The sequence below is a fragment of the Artibeus jamaicensis genome, unplaced genomic scaffold (genome assembly GCF_021234435.1).
Source record: "Artibeus jamaicensis isolate MK-2021 breed Jamaican fruit bat unplaced genomic scaffold, CSHL_Jam_final scaffold_3307, whole genome shotgun sequence".
NCBI classification, from domain to species: Eukaryota; Metazoa; Chordata; class Mammalia; order Chiroptera; family Phyllostomidae; genus Artibeus; species Artibeus jamaicensis.
Genome location: NW_026522040.1, coordinates 2,275,728 through 2,293,749, shown reverse-complemented (window position 1 = coordinate 2,293,749; position 18,022 = coordinate 2,275,728). Strand labels below are relative to the sequence as shown.

The window sequence follows — 18,022 nt, the reverse complement described above, 5'->3', positions numbered from 1 at the left end:
ATACCAGACCTGGGTCCCTGACCTTTCAGGCTTGAAAATTACACAATGATTTTATTACGCTTCATCTTTACAACTACTTTGAAAAGAAATACACTATTAAGGCTCCCTCAATTAAAAAGCCTTTCCCACCCCCACTCAATTTACAGACTGTTAACTTTTAGTTTCCTTGATGGCTTTCTCTTTTAAAGCTCCATTTGTGTTCTACAGGACAGCCTCTTTCTCCAAGATTAACATTTCTTATGATTGTTCCTGACGATGGACTGGCTTCCAGAGGCCCCGCTAAGGATAACCAAAAAAGGGCATGGAGCAGGCTGGTTTTGGCAGCCAGCACGCAGTTTCTGAGCTTTTTAGGTCTTGGTTTTTCTGACGAGTGATTTCCTGAGCTGGCCTAGGGAATGACAGGCATCTCCTCGGGCAGGCTGCATCCACCTCGGCCGAGGTGTCGTCACTGGCTGCCTATTAGAAAAACCTACAGGACAATGCATACCGCCGACTGCCGACTGTAAACATAGGGGATGTGTGTTCACTTAGCACGGACTTCTGGGAGGGGCTAAGGAAGGGCGGTCTGCAGTTTTATTGAATAGAGCAGTGTGTGCCCGGCTGCCTGCCTGCCCTCTTGCTGTGCTCCTGTTTAAAGAAATCGGTCCTTCCTTTCAGACTCGGTCCCCAGGAGGAAGTTTCAGCCTATGAGGTAAGGCACAGAGGACTTTCTTTTCATCTCTTCCGAGAGTCTGGGGACTTTCTCCTTCCGAGGTGCAGGCAACATTCCTGGTCAAAGTGGCCGGAGATGCAGGGCTGTAAAAACCAATAAACCATGCAAATTCTCAGAGCCAGCCTGAGCTTCCCTGCCCTGCAGATGTTCCCGGAAGACAAACAGGATGAGGTTTCAAGTTCTGTTCTCCGAGTTGGGACAGGAGGAGAGACCGTCTGGAGACGCAGAGGCGGGGGCCGCCGGCAACTTTGCTGAGAGGAGCCTTTTGTTTAGGAGTGCGGTGAGGCGTTTACCTGGCCGCCCCAGGCCAGTGGCCCGGAGCCTGCCTGCCCCTGGGCTCACGCCGGCAGTTGCTCCTGCATCTTTTATTATCAGAGATTTAAAAAGGCTTTGCTTTTAACAACAACGACGACTTTTTAGGGTGATGGGAAGCTAAACAGTGATGCTTTTTTTTTTTTTTTTTTAACTAAAGGCGTTTACATTTTATTCTGCTGCTAGTATTTGAGGCTAGACTTCTAGAGCTGCCGGGAAATCAGGTCAGAAGTAGGCAGAGCCCTGACACTGAGCACTGGCTGGGTGAATGTAACCGATCTGATATTTGCTTGGGAAGAAGATGCCTACCACAGCCTGTTTCCTATAAAACCTAATAATGAGAGAATGCATGCACTGGTGGGTGTGTTTTTAGGAATCACTTTCAACAGCCCGAACCATTTCTTGAGAAATCTTATTTTCTGTTTGAAAATGTGCCTGAGAGCATGACTTGATTATTTGAAACATTATGAGTTACAGCGTGTCCCCAGAGAGGGAGGAAACAGTCTTTCGTTTCAAGATAGTCCGACATATTTGGGCAACTTCAACAGTAGTATCAGGCAGCTGGTCAGTGGTAGCCTGGAATTCCTTTTAGAAAGAGCCGATTGTAAAGGGTGGGGGAATTTCAGTGGTCTGGCAATCTGCGGTCCAAAAACGTGAATGAGAACTTCAAGTACTTGGTATTCGTAGATTCCCTTGTGTGAACAGGTCTGTGCAGATAAGACTTGTAAACTGAAATAGTCAAGTCTTTCTACTATGTTTGGCAAAACCAGACGTGTAGGACTAGAACTGGCCTAAAGGCTAAGGAGATGTGTGGCAAGAAGGGCAAATCTGATCAATTTCAAAATAAATCTGGATAGTCAAGGTTTCCAGCCCCCAATAGCTGGCTCCATTTGATTTTAATGCATGGAGCAAGGTGATTTTATGTTGAGAGATCCATTAAGTCATCTTTTCGTTTTGTGTTAGAAATTGGGGGATAATTTTCTTGAGAATGTCTCTTTCTCCTTCCAGAAGTGATACATGATAACAGAATTCCCTGTGAATTTCTTTTCCTGGAACAGTCCTGAGTAAGTGTGAGAGAAAGGCTGCAGGCAAGAGTTATAGTTTGATTATCGTCTTTCCCTTGAAGAGATCAAGTTCCAAACTATTTTCACAGTGTTTTTCACGTCAATCAAAATAGGGAAAGCAATTTCTTTTCAACTGTACCCTAAACCATGCAGGGAATGCAGTTTGGAAGGAAATCTGTAATCTTGGGGTCTGAAGATAAATTCCATTTTGAAACCAACATCTTCAAATCCCCGAACATTCAGACTCTGCTACCGCCACTTTCTCCTTTCCTCATGCACTCTCTCAACCATAAAAGATGAATTTTTCAAACTAATACTTTAAGTATTCTACTCTAGTGATGGAGCAATGGGACTCGATATCTTTCTTTAGGTTAAACGTTAGGCAGCTCTTGGTATTCCTTTCCTCCTGTCGAATATTAGCTAGAACGCACCTCCCTAAACAGGGAAGTACACAGAGCACAGTGGAAAAACAGTGCAAGAATTTTCATTTGCGCTGTACAACAGCGCACATGCCAGGAACGTACAATGCATTCAACCATAGGTAACAACATTACAGGGTTGCTTCCTTGTTCAAAGCCAACAGAAACATGCAATTTCAGATAATTCAGATAAAAAGATTACTTTAGCCCTGGCCGTTGTGGCTCAGATGGTTGGAGCGTTGTCCTGTAAACCAAAAGGTTTCGGGTTCTGTCCGTTGTCAGGGCACAGACCTAGGTTGTGGGTTTGATCCCTGGTCCAGGCACATAATGATATATGATGCCTGGTCTGGGCGTGTACAGGAGGCAACCTATCGATGCTTCCCGCTTGCATCAATGTTTCTCTCTCTCCCTTCCTCTTCTCTCTCTAAAAGCAATGAAAAAATGTCCTCAGGTGAGGATAAAACAATTTTTTTAAGATTGCTTTAAACAGATACAATTCTTTCATAAGAGAGGAGAACCAGGTTTGAACTGCAGCTTAAAGGATTTAAATGAGATACATATAAGCATGCCCTGACCGTGAAGCTATTAATAATTCTCATTGGCTCCAGAGACTGGCCTGGGGATCTTCTTCTCTGGGGCAATAGGTTGGTCCTATGTCTGGCTGTGGAAAGTTCCAGAATCCAGCCTGGGTAGTCCCTGGTCTGATAAGTAAAAAGTGTCTCAGTAGGCCTTCTCTTAAAAACACATGTAGTTGTCTCCATTTGTCATATTCACGGTAGCATCCTTTACAAGACACAAAAGTGACTTATAGAGGGGCATGGAAAGGGATGAGCTTGGTCCTCATCTGCCTGCAATCTATCCCATGTCTCAGAAATGTGGCGGGGTGAGGCTGTGGTGGGGGGACAGGGGAAAATGCTGACAAAGTGGGATGCAAATTACATGGTAGGGCTAAGGAGGAGGTTAAGAGGATGCTGCCAAAGAATTTTCAGACTTAAAAAAAAAGAGTTTTCTGGGTAAATTCTCTCAGAGCCTGAAAATAGAACTATTAGCTCCTTACTGCGAGTCCTTCATCTGTCCGGCCAATCCAAGTTTTTTTGGAGAGAAGCCCATAGCTTCTTAGTAGTAGTTGGGTAATTAAAAGAGATACCTGACTGGTCTCATCCCCACCTCTTACCTAGCACCCCTAATTATCTGTTCCTTCTTCATATTTGAGGATCCTTGCGTGGTACCTTCTGGATCTTAGTCCTTTCGAGAACTCCTAGAACTTTCTAGAGCCCAGAGTCCAGGAAATACTGATCCACCCCAATGTGATCTTAGTTTTGGCTTTGATAATCAAAGACAAAAAAGACACAAGTATCAGGAGGCGGAATAAGATGGTCATCAGCGGTGGAAGGCCATACCCAGGAATCAGGAAATTTGAAGATTCGGTCGAATAGAAGACCGATGACAAGGCGCTGACAACAGAAAGGCCTTAGTAAATGAGGCAGCTCCTCCGCCTCCAGCCAAAAGCATGGAACTAATCCCAGCACATCAGGCCGGGGGCCTCGTAGGGAGGGCGAGATAATCAGGAGCACCTGGCTGTGGTTCCTGTTGGTATTGAGACCAGACCGCTCCCTGGATCTGGCCTCTCACCTCTGTTTGCCTCAGTCTTTAGTCTCCCCAGCTGGCTCTGCTGTAAGCAACTCCTGGTGGCACCCTTAACCTCCCTACCCTGGTCCTCCACCTCCACCGCCTTCCCTGGCTCCTCCATCCTCAGGCCAAACGGGGCTTTCCTGATCCTACGCTGACAGTTTGCACTGGCCCAGCTCTTGGATGAGGCCCAGAAGGGTCAAGCCCAGATGTGTTCAAGAGAAGGAAAAGGCTCTTTACTTTTTAAGGCAGGGGGAGAGATGTTAGAGCAGACAGAGTGGATGGTACAGCAGTTCGTACGGTGAAAAGCCATTCTGCTTCCCACCCCCAGACTCACAGTTGGCTGGCCAAGGGTGAGAGGACAAGACGGAAAGGATGACCTTGAGGAAGAGGTGACGGGGTGGCCCTGGCAGGTGTTGTTATGGATGCCTTCAGGAATCTGTAAAATCTCTTTAAGTCCTGATGGGCCTTTGTGAACCTGCTCTTTATGACAGCACGGAGAAAACCCTGAGCTGGGGGAGGGTGGCGGTGGGAGTGGCGTGAAGCCTTCATTTCTATTGGAGACAAGGGTGGAGGGATCAGAACAGGAGCAAAGGTGTTCTTTCTAGTTTTCCCCGGTTTTTTGTAAGGAAGAAAGGATGGTGTCAATACCCAGATGTGTAGAAGGAGATGACCTCAAGTGGCCTCCATCTCCAAGAAGAGGAGATCATCTCTAAAGAAGCATTTTCCAGGGAGCCTGTATGGGCTGGAGAAGTCAGGAGGGGCTGCTGGCTAGCGTTGCTGAGAGAGCTCAGAACGAGGATTGCTAAACAGCCTTGAGGGGGTAGTTGAAGGACAATAATTTCTTCTCGTTATTTTCAGGGAATTGGGTGTTCTTAGTAAGTACTCATTTTAGTATATGGCTTTTCTTTTAAAATATATATGATGCAGAACGTGAAGATAAATGGCTTTTTAATCATTTCCTGAGGCTTTTGGCATTGTTCTGTGAATACGCGGATGAAAGCACTTGACTTGAAGGAAAAATCATCTCACTTGGAGAGAGACACATTAAGTAGAAATGTATGTAATTAGTTCCTTTTACACTCACATGTTACATTCCCAAGCTGCAGAACTAGGCAGATTTCACCTCTGTGCTAAACATGGGCAGGACCAGGGCTGGGCGCCAGAGGCAGGAAGGGCATTAGTTCCGTTGGATATGAAATGCAGCGATGGGCTTCCTTGTGAGGGCGAGAGAAACAGCCAGGATCAGAAGTCAGGCAGAGGTTTAGAAACCAAGAGTCTCCTGAGCAAGGCAGTGTATGGACAGGCACAGTGACAACGTGAGAGCACTTGGCACAGAGCTCCGGGCCACTAGACCCTTATGTTAAATAGCTTCAGTAGCTGCCGCAGAGGGACAGGATGACAAGATACATGCGGAGCAGTAAAGCAATGGGATCATGAGGAAGTCCAAGAACAGAAGCCAAGCTAGGGGCAGGGTCCAGAGAAGTGGGGTTGGAATCAAGGTGGGTCAAAGGCTCTCAGCAGACGTTTGTGGGCTCCCATTACTGTAACTCAGCTGTGGCACCTGTGGCTGCTTCTTTCTGTTGGTCTGCAGACTGGAAAATTCCTTCCGTGCGTCCTGGTCAGGTTCTGAAAGGTGGGATCTGATTGGTTCAGCTAGAAACTATTGTCTTTGGCAGATTTCTTAGCGGACAGAAACACTTACTGGCACGCTTACGGATGAATTACCAGCCGGTCTGGCAGCAGTACTCATCCCTGGGGGTGGATAAAAAGGCCCAGTGGGCAATTCTAGTTAGAAGAGAAAGTTAGACATGGAAGGCAAATTAGCTAAAATGTCCAGCAGCTGTGAATGAATATCATTTGAATGTGTTTTTGGTGACTGAATTCCTAGAGAGGCAAATGCCCAATGTCAAGGTCATAGAGTCTGTAGTGACTGCTTGGACATGGCCCGATGAACCAGTCTTGAGGGAGGTTAGCCTAGAAGCTTGCACTGCAGATAATTGAAGAGATAAGAAACGATCCATTTTAGAAAGATTCCAAAGAAAAACACTTAAATGTTTTTGTTGGCGAGAAGCATCGTGGAGTCATAGTGAGATATGGTTTCCCTCGAACTAAGGCAATCTTTAAAATTCAATAAATAATGATTTAATAATTTCAAATAATAAATTCATTTAAAAAAACTACATCTCATTGTCAACCCCAACATGTGAGCTTGCGGCATCAAAGCCAGTGTACTGTCAGGGTAAGTTTTAGTTCTCGGCCATGGCCGCAATGCAATCTCTCATTCACCGGACACCTGTCTCATGGTCCGTTAAGACGAGTTAGAAAAGGAATGTGCGCTGTTCTGGGCTTGTTCTCCAGAGAAGCATTGACAAATGGGAATCCAGGGCTGAGCGTCAAAGGCCAGGGAGGGTCAGAGGAACAGAATATGAGGAACAGATAAGAAATCTGGAGCTGTTTATCCCAAAGGAAAGAAAATGTAGGGGCCATGTGGATGTCTTCAGATATTGGAGTACTTTTCATGTCATGAAGGCAGGCGGTATTTGTGTTTTTCAAGACACTAGAACCGGACACACACAGATTCACAGCTTAAAAAAAAAGATGGACAGGGCCTTAGGAGTCATGTAGCCCAGGGAGGGCAAATAATTTTTCATCCGTTTGCCAGCTCCAAACAATTGGCAGTGGCCGTGTGGAATACTGTGTTGAGAAGGATTCTGAGGCCGATCTAAGATGACTGGGGTGAAAAATGCTGTCACCGACAGCGATGTCTCTCGTGGAAGAAAAGGGCCATTGCTACCCAAGTGCCTCGTATTTTATGTTACTGCTGTGGTCCTTATGGGGGTTTCTCACCTCTGTACCCCAGATCCCAGAGGTACTGCGAGAGGTAAACAAACCCACATGTAGCAGCAATATATTTGACTAAGTAAATAATACATCTTACATAATATCGTGCTACCATTTTCTAATAATATAGATGCACCATGCTGATAAAAATGCTCTTTTATTTTACACAGGTATTGAATTCATAGTAGCTTTTGGTATTGTGTTTTCTCAGTGGACCTAAAACAAATAATTATATTGTGTGTGGGAAGGCTGGGGCAAGAAATTGTGGCTCTTAATGAGAAATTCTTTTACAAAATGAGCAGTGATTTCTTTTTCATTTCCCCAGTCACAGCAAGTAAAATTATACGTATATTTGTAGGTTTCTTTCATAAACTGTCAGTAAGATTCATAAAGGCAGGAAACATCTATTTTTTTGTTAATATACACCCTGTGCCTGGCACATCACAGAAGCCCAATAAATATCTGTTGAATGAGAAAGAACAAACCAAGTGACTTGACCAAGGTCACGTCGTTAATTTGTGGCAAAGGTGGTCCCGGGACCCATGATTACTAAGTCCCAGGCTGCTAACTGGTCACAGTACTCTCTACGCTGTTTTTCCTGCTAGCAAGAGAAAATGCCCCATTTAACCCTTCAGGGACTGGGATTATTGGATGCAGCCCCATTTGCCTATAATCCAGTAGGTTTTGACCAGGGTCTTAATCAGAATCAAATGTAGGGATTTTTATAATCATACATCCCTGACTCTGGTCAGCGGGTCTAGAGGCCCAGAATCTGCGGTGTGTAAAAACTCCCCGGAGATTCTGCTAAAACAACCTGACGCAGAAACGGTTCCGTACAGCTATGCTTAGAATAATTTATAGTATATACTTGGAGTAACTTATTCCTCAGAAACCTAGTGGTTTTGTTTTGAATCATTTCTTTCTAAAAGTTACAGCTGTATATTCCGAAGCATCAGTTTGGCCAGAGGGCCTCCCCAGAAGGGCTCCAGTACTTATCTGAAGATTCCTGTGCTCTTTTGGTTTGGGCACCGAGCTGTCGACCCTGCAAGGTCAAGCCTTCTGATGAAATTTCCAGTGTTTGCTTTTGTAAAGCGTTGGAAATGTGGCGAGAATAAAATTTCTCATGGTATTTCCACTTCCTGTTCCAGGGGCCATTACTAAGTGAAATTTGGGCTTCGGGGGAAGGGTGAATGAGGACAAATTTTAAGTATTTCTGTCCTGAAGGTGTTACTTTAGATATTTAACTAACCAGGAGAAACAAAGTTTTTTTTTTCCTCTCTTCTCTGCTTTGTGGTAGGGAATGTACAGATCCTAGGAGGGAAGAAAGAAAAAAAAAAAAGAAAGAAAAAATGAAAAAAAAAAAGATCCTAGGAGGGAAGAGGGGAGAAATGTCCTTTGCCCTCACCCCACATCTCCTCTGGCTTAGAGGCTTCCTTGGGTCACCCTTTTAGCAGCAGGTGAGCCCTAAGAGATAAGGGACGTGGAAGGCGGTGGGGGGATTTGCTTTTACAGGACAGAACCTCCATCTCTGGGGTCTCCCTTTATTCACTGGTCAGGAATGACGTCCTCTGTGTGGCACAGAAGAATCTACCGTATCCAGAGCACCAAGTACATAAATTACATTCGCTGAGAATTGTAGAGCTACAAGCACCTCTGCATGAGCGACCCGGAACAATGAGAATGCCAGATTGCTACTATATTTGTACCGATGCTATTTGCTTTACAAAGCCATGCTTCCGCCGCGGACATGGAAGCGGGGCTTGCTGGAGAGGAGCAGCTAAAAAGAACTTAGATTAGGATCCATGCCTGCGTAATGACCCCGTACTGACTCCATTTCCTTCTTTGCCTCTGACACTGGGCCCCCTCTCCATCCACCCAAAAGGGTGGTGTGCGGAGCCAGCTCCCAAAAGCCAATTGTTAAATTGTGAAGACTTTGAGAACCAGTTCTTAAGGGCATTTTTAAAAGTTAAACTATGTAAGCAGACATAAAATAGTCCAAACCAAGGTAATCAAGCCTCAAACTCATCCCTTCCTAATTATTTTACAGTGTTTTACTATTCTCTATGCCTTGAGGTTACTTATGTCCGTGGTGTCTATAGGATGGAAACTCTGGAGGGTGCTGTGCAAATGAACTGCTCTTCCTAATTCTTTGTTCATTGATGTTACATTGAGAGCTTGAGACATGCACTTATACCATGGAAATTTGCAAATGCCACAAATCAGACTCCCCTCCCCTCCTGAGCCCCCAGACTTTATTGTTAAATATTCACTAGCACCCCTAAGGTTTCAAGTTGGAGGAATTATCCTCTACACAGGAGAGCCAATCAGAACACAGCTGTCGTTTATTTGCATGCATAATGTATGTTTATAATTGCATATTTATTTGTTTACTTACCTATTATTTCTTAAGTGCCTAGAACATAAGTGCCCGGAAGTCAGAAGTGCCTTACCCCACACATAGTAGGTGCTTATCGTGTGAGTTAAATGATGAAGGCGTAAATGTTCATTCTTTCTTCTTGATAAGAAAGCGGAAGCCAATATTCGTGTTTGAACTCACTGATTTCTTTCTAATTATATCACCACTGACTGTTTAGAACAGTACCTGGCATAGGCTAAGTAGCGTATATCTACTTATTAGCTGAAAATCAGATAAATGTTCTTTAGAACAACCAAATTTACAGATGAAGAAACTGAATGACAATTAGGTTAAATAACACACGTAAGGTTACATAGCTCATGAGTGAACAAAGCTAAGATTCAAACCCAGGTAATCTGGCTTCACAGTCCCCGTGCTGAGCTACTAACTCTGCGTTGTCCTGTTGCTAATTACTCCCCTCCGTGGAAATTCCTGGAGGTGGGCCCTGTTTGAGAACAGACTTGGGAATCAGAAAGGCTGGAGTCTAAATCTCCAATTCACCATTTTCTAACCTGTTTTTTAACCTGTAACAAGGGTATTGTTATTCCTCCCTTTTGTAGGTGTTATCAGGATTAGGAATAGTATCACTAAATGGCTTGGCACTTGAGTGGCTGTCATCCGTAACTGCCTGTAGAGGCTCTGTGTGGGCTTGTGGCCCCCTTTAGTCCCTACGACCTCAGCCACGCACCCTCCCACAGCCGTAACGTAGATGGGATGGGAGGAGCCAACTTGGACAGTAGACATCAGTTACAGGAAACCCTATTTTCAGGTCAGTATAAGCACTTTCTAACTAAGTCTGTCTGTCTCCAGGGTCAGACATCTCTGCCCTGCAGCATCAAGCAGCCTCCAGCCCTCCCTTCGAAGCCTCTACCCTTCCTTCTAACAAACCTTTCCTTAGTGTGGCTCAGGGGCTTCCTTACACCTGAGGCTGGACTGTTACTGCAGTTGTTAGTGTTTTAAACCCGGACTGAGAGAGGAGAGAGGAGTAGATTGAGACTCACCTGCAGAAAAAAAAGCACTGAACTTGAGAGGAAGCGTGACTAGAAATGGATGGAGAGTTAGTTACCTGAACCCTGACAGGTCATAGGTGGTGGAGAAGACAAGCTAGCTCCCTCCGCTGCCTTGAGGGCTCGCTTGCTCTGTGACCCGCACTGCTGGGAAGAAAACGACCTCTGGGCGGTGAAGTAAGTTAAATAACTCACCCCGAGTCACACAACCGGCCCATGGCAGGGCTGGGGCCAGTGCGGCTCCCTGACGTCCACCCTTTCCTTTTCCCTGCAGCTGCCTGTTCTGTGTCTTTCCTCGGGAAGGCGATGGAAAGCAGAGCGGGAGGTTTCCATAACCAATCATTATAATTTGTCAGAGAGCCAGGCTGCAGTTCAAGCACGCTGTCATTCCCTGCCATATAAGGAAGCGGGCTAAACACCGTCTCTGCCACTCCTGACTCGAGAGATCACTCAAGGCAGAGGGAGACAGGATGAGATCCTAGTCCTAGAGCAGTTTAAAAAGAAAAGAAGAAACCTGCAGTAGTACTTGTGTGGGTTTTTTTTTTCCCTCACCCTGGAAGCAGAGATACTTTGACAAGCAGGTTTTACCACTTTTCCCCAACTCAAGGAAAGATGTTCTGGAATTAAGTACTGAAGGATTAAATTCTTCGTCCAAGCACATTCAACTGGTTTAGTGGTTGGTTATGTCGAACTCAGTTATTCCAAAGGCCACATCGGAGCTGATTCCGGGGGGACTGGGCCGGAAGTCGAAGACTACTGTACCGCTCTCTGCAGCGGGAGCCCACTGGCCTGGCCAGCCATTTGCAAATAGAGTATTTATCAGTAAGACTTCATATCTGAGCTTGGCCTTCCTGCTCCAAACACAGGATGTTCACGGGATCACTCTTCGCCTTAACGAGCAGGCACAGTGGGGACTTCTGCACATGGCCCTGTACCCAGCTTCACGGAGGAGGAAGAAACTGAGGCGTGAGCAGCTGCAGTTATTTACTCTGAATCATTCAGTGCAGTCTTGCCATACAGGGTGCCTACTATTTTGGTTAACTCAGAGAAGAAACACTTTGTCTTCTCAGGAAAATGAAAAAGCTATGAAAATTCCGGTCACTCCCATCTTTGACCAGAGGGCCTCTGGGATATTAGTTTCCAAAAGCTACTGTAACAAAGGACCGCAAACTAGGTGTCTTAAACAACAGAAACTTATTGTCTTTTTAAAATTTTTTTAGACTTCATTTATTTATTTTTAGAGAGAGGGGAAAGGAAGGAGAAAGAGAGGGAGGGAAACATCACTGTGTGGTTGCCTCTCCCGTGCCCCCTACTGGCGACCTGGCCCGCAACTCAGGCATCCCAGGCTGGCGACCCTTTGGTTCACAGGCTCAGTCCACTGAGCTACACCAGCCAGGGCCAGAAACTTACTGTCTTACAGTGCCGGCAGCTTGAAGTCCCACCTCAGGGTGTCAGCGGGGTTGGTTTCTTCTGAGTGCTCAAACGGGAGCTGTCCCGGACTTCTCCCCTTGTCACGTAGATGGCTGTCTTCATGTTCACATAGCATTCTCCCTGTGTGTGTGCTTGTCTCCAAACTTCCTCTTAGAAAGACACCAGGTAGATTAGATTAGGGCCATTGCTAATAACCTCATTTTAACTTGATTACCTCCGTAAAGACCCTGTTTTCAAATAAGGTCCCATTCTGAAGTGTTGGGGGCTAGGACTTCAACATAAGGATTTTGCGGGAGTTGCCCTCAAAATCCAGCCAATAAGTTGCCCAAATTCGAATTGATAGTAGGAACCCATATTCCATATTTTCTGAAACCTTAAGTGCCAAAGATCTTATGGCTGGTGGTGTTCCATCTTTCCTCTAGGACTGGGGAATGCCTAGCTAGAAATCACTTGGCCTTTTGACTTTGCCCTTGACATTTACTTTCTGCCTTTCGCAATACAAAATTCTAATCCAGCAGAGTCAAAAGAGAGGTCTCTGAAATGGTGCACTGAAGTGCAGCCTCACACACTGTGGCCTGTGTGTGGAAGCCCGTAGGAGCCTGGGAAGCCAGGGGCAGACAGTCTGGTATGCGGCCATCAGATGTGGGGGAGGGGGCTTGGTGGGGACGCTGGGCCCAGGCAGCTGGCAAGTCTGAGGGTCAGAGAGCGTGGTGGAGGGCGGCCGCTTTGGAGCAGCTGGCCGGGGAGGCAGCAGCAGGTGAGACTGTATGTCTTCACGGAGTGGGAGGCGAAGACGACCATTTCTGGCCATTTAAACATTTTATTTATGTATTCATATTTTTAGAGAGAGGGGAAGAGAGGGAGAGAACCTGACTGGGGATGGAACCTGAATCCTAGGTGTGTGCCCTGATGGAATCACACAGGTGACCTTTTGCCGTGTGGGATAACACCCGACCCACAGAGCCACACCGATCAGGGCTATTTCCCGTCATTTGTATGCACGCTGATCATAACCACTAATCTGCAAATCCAGGGAAAGTGCTAGAAGCCTACACATACCTGTGCCGGGAATCATTCGTCTCCTGTCCTTGTTTCCTTCTGTCTGTTCTCCATCCATCCTCAGAGTTTTGTGCCCTGTTTCTCTCAGTGGCCCGTCGAATTTACCCATGTCCATCATGGCTGGTTGCACATGACCCACACATTACGGCTTTCTCCTTTTCCTCTTTTTTCTTTAGCCACTCTTTCCCTTTACGCCTCCCCGAAAGTTCTTCTTGGTGTCTGTTTCCCAGCCTCAGTCGTGCTGATGCCTGCTTGCTGTCCTGGGCCAGAGGTGGTCTGCAGAGAGGGCGACTGTATCATTATTATCCAAATCAGGGCACTTTTGAGGGGGCAGGGGGCGCTGGTGAGACCTCCCCTCAGATAACAATTCCAAATGGGGACTGGCCCCAGCAACCCGGGGTGGTTATCCTAGCCATGGTGCAGCCTTCCGCCCTCCCCCCATCTCACTTCACCTAGCAACCTCTTCCTAGGTTTCTGTACTTTAAAAAAGAATCAAAACTATTATGTCCTGATTCTTCTTTGTATTTGCACCCCAAGAACCTTGATATGTTTTTGCCGATGTGCATTTCTTTTTGCCCTCATCCCCTCCTCACTTCTTCTCCTTCTCCTCCTTTATTCTGGGTCTTGTCTCACCACTTGAGTTCCCCTTCCCTTCTTGGTATAGCTCTGACTGCATCTTGAGATGAGGGCACTTTCGTCTGCCGTTACACACGCAGGAGAGATTCCCTAAATTTCTGGGGCAGAGCTGAGCACACACACACACACACACACACACATGCACGCACACGCATGCACACACAATCACTACCACCAGCAGGTGCTACAAGCTGCGTTGGGTCTCAGATGAGCCCTCATTGGATGATACAGCGCTCCGGCATTGTTCCACAGACTACAACAATCTCTGCATCATGTAAGCAGCTGTGCCTAGAACTACCATGCAGACATGTTCTGTGTATGTGTCAGGGATCTTATGGGCCATGTTTCCAATATGTGGACATCCTTAGAGCTCAAATTATAATGCTGAAAAATAGAAAGAAAGTGGTAGTTAAAGCTAACTGTGCATTACCTTCCTTATGACTTAAGTGATTGGGGCTGTTTTATCCTCTCAAGTACAATATACAGCAAAGGCCTAGCGATGACTGCTATAGGTTAGCATAGGCAGAGGTAGGGTTAGAGGCAAAAAGACAGAATAGTAGCATAAGTCCCTTTCGAATGTAGTTCTCTTAATGATTCAGTCACCTGAAACTTGGGGTTCATGCTGAAAAATTACGTTCAGTGATCAATTAGGGTCGTGTGAGGAAGGACTGAGAAAGGCAGAACATTTTCCTCCAGCAAATTGCTGAAACCCCAGTCCCTATGTGTCTGAAATACTTGCCAGGGTAGCACTGGAAAAAAAGTGATCCTCGTCCTTTTTATTTAGCTGTTTACTTACTTGGGGATTTGACCATAAATTTCTTTCTCTTCCTTTTTCGAGTGCCCTAACAATTAATGAATGGAAGAAAAACAGTGAAAGAAAATACTTTACAGAAGGGAATAGGATTCTGTTAAAGTTCTCTTCTTTCCTCCCTCCCTCCCTTCCTTTCTTCCACCCTTTCTACTCCTCCTCTCCCAGTTCCTCCCTTTCTCCTTCTCCTTCTATTTTTGACTTATTCTCCCGTTGAGATTTACACCGTTGGAAATGTTCTATTGCTGTGAAGCTTCATGCTTTAGCCGTGATGGCTCTCTGTCTTTCTTGCTTAGGTATATCTGTTTTAAAAAGATTGCTGACAACAAAAGGAAAAACCAAAATGCTTCAATCACACTCAGGAGGGTAGGTGCACAGTTGTGGTGGTTGTGAACTGGAAACATCTACTGAGGGACTCGCTGGCACCCCCAAACTGGCCTGAGTGATTCTGTCTGCCAGCCTGGGACTGCCAGCCCGCCCGTGTTGGAGTAAACAGGAAATGAGAAGTGTAGGATTTGGAGAATTTTTAAAAACTTTCTCCCCTTTCCCTATTTCTGCTCTCAGAGCCGTTGAGAAAATAAAACAGTTGCTCTTTCCATTGGGAGTAGTTTCTAGCCTGCTGATTATTTTTCCCGAGAGTGTTTGCAATATGGTGTCAAGTTTTTGGTATCTTGGCCGTCATGTTTTGCGGGGGCCTCAGATTCCGGGAGGAATCTGGTAGAAAAGTTCCCCGGTTCCTCCCTCATGTCCACAGCTGATAACCTGTGTGACTTTAAAGGGACTCCTTGTGACACTCAGGGAGGGAGGGAGTGTTGAGATCTCTAATGTAAGGCACTTTTGCTGGTAGCGTGTCTTTAAGATATGGTTTTCCTTTTGAAATATTCCATAGAGACTTGATGGTTTTTTCATGGGGGTGGGGCATGTAAGTCATATGTTTATAAAGGAAACTTTAGATTCAAAGTTTAGTGTTGGAGGTTTCCAAAAATTATCCCATGCATGACAGCTTCAGCTGACTTCTTCTAGGGCCACCCCAACCCCCTTTCAGACTTTTCTTTTTTTTTTTTGCTTTGCTTCTAGAGCAAGTATAGTTCTTTCCATCCTCCCCTTTAAAAGCAACATTGACAATCATCTTGTTTGGAGACAATCGGAAACTCCAAGGTGCTGAAAGAGGGTGGTAAGACAGGTTAACACCCATTATTAGTGTTTTCAGTCATGGAGGCAGGAAGGTTCTGAAAGCTTCCCCCAACACGATGGCACACAGTGAACAATGCAGTTCTCCGAATCACGTTGTCCTCAGATTCACTTAACCTGTCTTCCATGGGCATTTGCGCTTCTGTTTCATGAGATCGCAAATGGGAAAGTGCTGTGCTTTGTGATGTCTTTGATTATAATAGCTACAGCTGCATATACTGAAGTTTCACAATGTTCCAGGAACTTCAGAGGAAAAGCAGAGGACAAGCATGGAGCCAGACTTGAACAAGCCATGATATGGATGGGTCAAATTGCTTATTTTAATAATTGAAAAAATAATTTTATTTTAGAATAGTTTTTAGATTTATGGAACAGTTGCAAGAATGTGGCAGAGTTCTCTATGCCCACACCTGATTTCCTTTATTGGTAGCACTACTGTGCACGTTTGTGAAACTAATGGAGCAAATCGATACATTATTGTTAATGAAACTCCTTGCTTATTTGGATCGCCTTAGGTTTTGCCTGATGTCCTTTATTTTTAAGCCCCTTAAAACAATCATATTTTATATGGTAAAAACATGAACTTTATGTAGATATTAATGGAACTATGGTACACAAGTGAAAATTGCATAAGCAAACTCTTTTCTGAAACATATACAGGGTCCGGCACAAATAACGCCGCCCCCCCATTTTTTTGTTACAAACTCTTTTATTACAAAATCATAAGCATGTAATTCTGTAATGTAATACTATCACACTCAAGCACACTGTGTGACATTAGGTGAAATGTTTAAATTAAAACTAAAAATTAGTCCTGGCTACTGTGGCTCAGGGGATCGAGTTCCGACCTGTGAACCAGAGGGTCACCGGTTGGATTCCCAATCAGGGCGCATGCTTGGGTTGTGGGCCAGGTCCCCAGTAGGGGGCGTGCGAGAGGCAACCACACATCGATGTTTCTCTCCCTCTCTTTCTCCCTCCCCTCCCCTGTCTCTAAAAATAAAGAAATAAAATCTTTTAAGAAAAACTAAAAATTGATACACTCATATATTATTACCCTACCAACCACACTCAAGCAGGCGTGATTTCTGCCAGACCCTGTAAGTGCTAACTGGACCAGCTGAGGACTTTTCCACCTGAAATACCTTAATCTCCGGTCTCTGCTTTGTTTCCTTTGAGATCATCAGCAGATTCCTCTGCCTGCCCCACCAGATGGCAGACGCTGGAATCAGCTGCTGCCTGAGGTGGTAAGATCTAGCAGCACCCTCTACTCACTGCCATTCTACAGTTGGAGGCAAATGCATCAGTAAAAATGTTTACCTGGTCGTTGAGCTACTGAAACCTCTGCCTTTAAGTAACATCATACCTCAGTTACGTGTAAGAGCTCTGGCATGAATGAAGGTAAAAAGGAAGACCTAATTTATGGTTTGCCAAATCTTGAAACCTGTAGGATTTGACGAGTTTAAAAACACCACTATTAATGAAAACTACCTATTACTAAAATATATATTATGGAGGGCTTGCTTTAGAGAAATCATCTCAACAAAAGCCTCCCATATACTGAGCTTCCGAACGTTCTTTGAAATATGAGCTAGTAGCAGATAATAGCAGGAAAAAAATCTTTTTAATTCGGGTGCTGCTTTTGGAGCAACTTGATGATGTCAGGCAGGTGACTCAACCTTCTGGGGCCTCTCAGTTCTTCTCATCAAGGGTTGTGATCACTCACTGCTATAACCTTGTTTGGGCTTGTGGCTTTCTAGCTTTCCCTCATAAGGCTTATTGCTGTCCTTTCTATCAAGGATCCTTCCTTAATGTCATTGTGCTTTGTACCGAAAGGGGAGAAACAGCTAATTTTAGTTGAAATAGTAATTACAAATGAGTTGCTCTCAAGGTAACCAGTTATTTCATTTATAAGAGTTGGTTTGTTTTTAAAAGTAGATTTTATGGAGAGAGACACTATAGTACATACAGTGGCATGAATAAAGATGAAAATATATAATGCTGAGGAAATGTAGCTACCACGTTCCTTGGTGCCTTCATAGAAAAAAATTAAGTGGAGAAATCTGCTCATCAATGACTAAAACAAATATTCTTTGACTCAGAGATAGTCCTTAAATCCTTCTCATAAAAACAGTATCGGCACTTTGCTTTGATTATGTAAGTAAAGCTGATATGAGACACCTTTCGTAAAGGGAATGATTGAATTGACTCCCAAAAAGGAAGACATCAAAGTCAAGGAAGAGAGTAAAAGCTTAGGACTTGGGGTACAAACAGTTACTAGGTTTAGTCATCTGCTTTGGTCTTTCCTGTTCCACATGTAGCTGTATAGTTTACATAAAAGTACCTCTCCAGAGGATCAGAAAGCACAGATTTATGGAACCAGATGTGAGTTAGCATTTCTACAGGTGCGGCTCTGCAGCTGAAAGAACATGTTGTACCGGGGATGGAGTTTCTTATTATGTAATCAATATAAATTACCGCTAGACTTTTACAGAGG

The 18,022-nt window shown here is 44.9% G+C and overlaps 1 protein-coding gene across 4 annotated transcripts in view; it reads left to right on the top strand.

Moving 5' to 3' along the window:
- Positions 1 to 364: 364 nt before the first annotated feature.
- CALD1 (caldesmon 1) overlaps positions 365 to 18,022 on the top strand; it is a 189,411-nt gene continuing 171,753 nt past the window's right edge. The window contains exon 1 of one of the 4 annotated variants that reach the window (XM_037165801.2): positions 365 to 691. The gene's annotated coding sequence lies outside the window, so the exon portion shown is untranslated. The remainder of the gene's footprint in view (positions 692 to 18,022) is intronic. The other 3 variants (XM_037165805.2, XM_037165806.2, XM_037165807.2) reach the window with 3 other exon arrangements.